The sequence below is a fragment of the Rhincodon typus genome, chromosome 35 (assembly GCF_021869965.1).
Source record: "Rhincodon typus isolate 14 chromosome 35, sRhiTyp1.1, whole genome shotgun sequence".
Classification (NCBI taxonomy): domain Eukaryota; kingdom Metazoa; phylum Chordata; class Chondrichthyes; order Orectolobiformes; family Rhincodontidae; genus Rhincodon; species Rhincodon typus.
Window position 1 is genome coordinate 23,526,269 of NC_063366.1, and position 5,488 is coordinate 23,531,756.

At 49.6% G+C, this 5,488-nt stretch overlaps 1 protein-coding gene across 1 annotated transcript in view; it reads left to right on the plus strand.

Moving 5' to 3' along the window:
• The window catches only part of LOC125486981, a 20,859-nt gene that overhangs the window by 8,088 nt on the left and 7,283 nt on the right, over positions 1-5,488 (plus strand). The window lies entirely within an intron of this gene.

A 5,488-nucleotide genomic window follows, 5' to 3' on the forward strand; every position in this document is an offset into this window, starting at 1 on the left:
GGAATTCAACCCAGAAAAGTGTGAAGTGATTCATTTTGGAAGGTCGAATTTGAATGCAGAATACAGGGTTAATGGCAGGATTCTCAGCAGTGTGGAAGAACAGAGGGATCTTGGGGTCCACGTCCATTGATCCCTCAAAGTTGCTACCCAAGTTGATAGGGTTGTTAAGAAGTCATATGGTATGTTGGCTTTCATTGGCAGGGGAATTGAGTTTAAGAGCCGTGAGGTTATGCTGCAGCTCAATAAAAGTCTGGTTAGACCACACTTGGAATATTGTGTTCAGTTCTGGTCCCCTCATTATAGGAAAGATGTGGAAGCTTTAGAGAGGGTGCAGAGGAGATTTACCAGGATGCTGCCTGGACTGGAGGGCAGGTCTTATGAGGAAAGTTTGAGGGGGCTAGGGCTTTTTCATTGGAGTGAAGAAGGATGAGAGGTGACTTGATAGAGGTGTACAAGATGATAGGAGATATAGATAGAGTGGATGGCTAGAGACTTTTTCTCAGGGCGGAAATGATGATTATGAGGGGGCATGATTTTAAGGTGATTGGAGGAAGGTGTAGGGGAGATGTCAGAGGTAGGTTCTTCACACAAAGAGTGGTGGATGTGTGAAATGCGCTGCCGGCAGTGGTCATGGAGTCAGATACTTTCGAGACTTTTAAGCGACTCTTTGGATAGGCACATGGAGGACAGTAAAATGTAGGGTATGCAGGGTAGATTGATTTTAGTAGGATAATAGGTCGGCACAACATCGTGGGCCGAATGGCCTGTACTGTGCTGTACTGTTCTATGTTCTATGTTTGTGTACGTGTGTGTGCACATTTTTGTGGGTGGGTGTGTATGTATGTGTGTATATTTGTATTTGTGTCTGTGCGTACGTTTGTGTACATGTGTGTGTACATTTGTGTGTGTGTGTACGTGTACGTCTATGTGTACATTTGTGTGTACATGTGTGTGTCTCTCTGCATGCGTGTATATGTTTGTGCTTGTGTGCACGTTTGCGTATATGTGTACGTGTGTGTGCACTTTTGTGGATTTGTGTGTGTGCATATTTGTTATGTGTGTTTGTACACATTTGTGTGTGGGTACGTGTGCACTTTTGTGTGTGTGTGTGATGGGTTTCTCCAGCAGTTCCTGTTTTTCATTTGGATCTCCTCCATCTGCAGTATTGTGTATTTGTTGTAACAGTATGTGGTCTCCTTATCCCTCCTGCAGCCCCTCGCACGGATCCACATTGAAATTGGTTTGTTATTTACACACCCAGTATTATTATTATTGACCTCCTGTTAATCCAAGGACATTGCTGCAAGTGCTGGCTCTGACACAGCAATAAGTGCTTGGAGCCAACTCAATTCTCAGTGTCTGCAGCGTTTCCTTACGGAAGGAGGCCATTCAGCCCTCTGCTACTCCATGGCAATCTCTAGCCCACACACATCGAAACCACAGTGACGACAATGGGGAGACAGTTCAACCTGGGGTTCACTCACTACTGACTGCTGTTAAATGGATTCCAAGTCAAACAGCAATATGTGAATCCAGACACAACTCCGTTTCTCAGTTGTAGCTTTCTCCACAGAGTGTAGCGTTACAGATAACAACCTCCAATCTGTGAAACCCCAGTGTGACAGCATCTCTCTTTACACACGTTCAAGTAAATCAAATAAAATAATCAACTGGGATGTACTGCTGAGGCCGTATAAGACTCTGGTCAGACTGCGTTTGGAATATTGTGAGCAGTCTTGGGGCCCCGTATCTAAGGAAGGATGTGCTGGTGTTGGAGTGGCGTCCAGAGGAGGCTTACAAGAATGATCCCAGGGACGAAGGGTTTGTCATGTGAGGAGCAGGTGAGGACTCTGGGTCAGTACTCGATGGAGTTTAGAAGGATGAGCGGGGGGAGGGATCTGATTGAAACTTACAGAGGCCTGGATAGAGCGGTTGTGGAGAAGATGTTTCCATGAGTAGGAGAGACTAGGACCTGAGGGCACAGCCTCAGAGTGAAGGGACGACCCTTTCAATCTGAGGTGAGGAGGAATTTCTTCAGCCAGAGGGTGGTGAATCTGTGGAACAGAAGGCTGCAGAGGCCAAGTCATTGAGTGTATTTAAGACAGAGATAGATAGGTTCTTGATTGGGAAGGGGATCAAGGATGATGGAGGGAAGTCTGGAGAATGGGGTTGAGAAACATACCAGCCATAATCAAATGGTACAGCCAACTCGATGGGCTGAATGGCCTAATTCTGCTCCTAAATCTAATGGTCTTATGGACCATCTAGTAAATTCAAAAGAAAACACCCTTTAACTGGGCATTGTAATGAAAGCCTTAAAAGAAATTTATGAAGCTGGAATTGAACTAATGTTTTTGGGAGGGATGATGTACTCTTATACCACACAATAGCGGAATTATTAGGGCATAGAAAGAGGCCATTTTGCCCATTGTACCTGGCCTTATTCCCTGGTGCCAATCTGCTGCCTTTACCCCTGTCCCTCCCCTCCCAATTTCTATCCCAATACCCATCCAGTACCCATCTGGAATGCCTCAATGGAAGCTTGTCTCCATCACATTTCCAGGCAGTATCATCCCACACGTGCGTCAAGGGGTAACATCTCTGCCAGCTCTGACACTTCCAGGCAGGCCCTTCTGGCTCAGGGCTAAGGACACTACCCACTGTGTCACAGGAGCTCGCAGTCCCCCTGTTATAACAGAACGCCCATGTCTCCTCACCTCACCTCACCTCAGTCAGAGCTGTTCTGATGGTCCAAGTGAAGGCTTGAGGTTAAAGTATCCCCTGATATTAACTGGTTGAAAGGGCAGACAGTTCTGATGCTGGGGGTCCCTGTGATGCGCTGTGCTCGGTCAGGACACTGTGCGTTAGTGACGGTATGTGTTGTCGACCACTGCTAACCCCGGTCTCACCGTCTCTATCCAATCCAGACAGGTGAGATGGAAATCTACAACCCGTTGTTCAACACCTCTGTCCTCCGAGCTGGACCATCCGACCAGGAGCACTAGGACCTCATCCCCTGCCAAACCCACCCTGAGCTTAAAGAGACCGAGCACCTTCTCTGCTTCCACCTTTGATGGGTGGCCCAGCGTTGTTCCCTGATGGTGAATTCACTTCAGTATCTCCCCCCCAACCCTCCACCTCCCCCCTGCACCTCGATGGGGGAAACCCCCTTCCCCTCACCTGTGCAGAGGAGGGGATGAGGGGGTCGATTTCCTTCGGACTTCTCCCAGAGTAACACAGGGACCCTCACCGCTCTGGACGTCGGGTGGCCGAGTGCGCACTGCTCAGGTGGGAAAAGCGCCAGGCAAGGGGCCGAGACCACAGACCACCCACTAGCCGAGGTGAGGAACCTTCGCCCGACTCATGTACAGCCCCCAATAAACGCTGACGCCAGGCCCCCCGAGACGTCCCCTCGTGTCGATATGCCTGCTTTGCTTTGGGGAGAGAGATGCAGGAAGAAAGTTCAAATCAACCACCTCCTAATATGGCCACCCACCAGCCTGACTGTCACTCCTGGTTCACTCCAGTTGTCGCTTCACCCTCCCCTGGAGCTTCAGCAGATCCTCCAAGTGCTCCTGGTCAGAACGTCAACTCAAATCGCCCACAAACAAAGAAAATCTTGACCTCATGATGCTTCCCGTCAGTTCCACGATTTCCAATTCTCTCGTCCCAGCCCCTTCACCCTGGACGTGCAATCCGTCTACGTGTTCATCCCTCATCAGGAAGGGCCTGAAGGCTTTCGGATCCTTCCTTGGAAAGAGGCCTATACCGTCCCTCTGTTGCCTGGCTGAGGTAGTTCTTACTCTGAACAGCTCCTCCTCTCACTGTCTCCAGGACAGAGGGATGGCCATGGGTACCCGCACAGTCTCCAGTTATGTCTGACACTTTGTGGGGTACACGGGACATTCCTTGTTCCAGTCCTACTCTGGTCCCCACCTCCACCTTTTCCTCTGATACCAAGTCAGTACTGCTTCCAATTTCCATCCTCCTCTCACCTTCGCCTGGAATGTCTCTGACTCTTCACAGAACCCCTACAATGCGGTAATAGGCCATTCGGCCCATTGAGTCTGCATTGACGCTCCAAAGACCATCCCACACCACCTACTATATCCCAGCATTTCCCATGGTTAATCCACCTAGCCTTCACATCATTGGACACTATGCGTAATTTCTCACGGCCAATCCACCCCAACCTGCACATCTTTGGACTGTGGGAGCACCTGGCGGAAACCCACGCAGACACAGGGAGAACGTGCAAACTCCGTACATCACCCGAGGCTGGAATTGAACCGGGTTCCTGGTGCTGTGAGGTAGTGGTTCTCACCACTGTGTCATCGTAGAACATAGTACTGTTGGGCACAGGAAAGGGCCTTTCAGCCCATAATGTTGTGTCAAACATGACTTCAAATTGACATCTCCATGCTGACCTTGACATCACTGTTTCTATTCTATTCATATACTAGCAATGGCCTAGTGGTATTATCACTGGACTGTTAATCCAGAGACCCATATATCGTTCTGGGGACCCAGGTTCGAATCCCGCCACGGCAGATGGTGGAATTTAAATTCAATAAAATATCCAGAATTAAGAAACTAATGATGACCGCGAATCCAACGTCAATTGCCAGGAAAAACCCATCTGGTTCACTAATGTCCTTTAGGGAAGGAAACTGCCATCCTTACCTGGTCTGGCCTCCATGTGATTCCAGACCCACAGCAATGTGGTTGACTCTCAACTGCCCTCTGGGCAATTAGGGATGGGCAATAAATGCTGCCCTGGCCAGTGACGCCCTCATCCCACGAATGAATAAATAAAAAAACTTTCTGATGAGAGGCTGTCTGCCAATATTCATTACAAGCCACCACATCCCACAGTTCCCAGGAATACACCTCCTCACACTGTGCTACCTGCAAGGATTCCATTCCATTCTCCCAGTTTCTCCATCTCTATCACATCTGTTCTAATGATGCGACGCTGAGCTACCTCCAACACAACTTCCTCTTTCCTCAACCGAGGAGTCCCCCCCAACCCCCACATGGTCAACAAGGTACTCAACCGTGTCTTACCCAACTCCCACACTCCTGCCCTCCTTCCCAGAACAACAATTGGGTTCCCCTCGTCCTCACGTTCCGCACCAACTCCAAGTCTCCACATTCAAAGGATCATCCTCTGCCATTTCCTCCCCCTCCAGCGGGGTGCCCCACCAAAAACGGCCTGCCCTCCCCTTCACTGTCAGCGTTCCACAGGGACCAGTCCCTCCAGGACTGCCTGGTCCACTCCTCTATCACTCCAAACGCTTCCTCACTCCCCCCTGCAAATAAAAAAGGTAGAAACCCTGCCCTTTCCCCTCCTCGCTCCTCACTCTCCAAGGCCCCAAACACACCCTCCAGGTGAAGCAGCGATTCACTTCTCTCTTTATTTCAGATAACAAGGTGTAGAGCTGGATGAACACAGCAGGACAAGCAGCATCGGAGGAGCAGGAAAGCT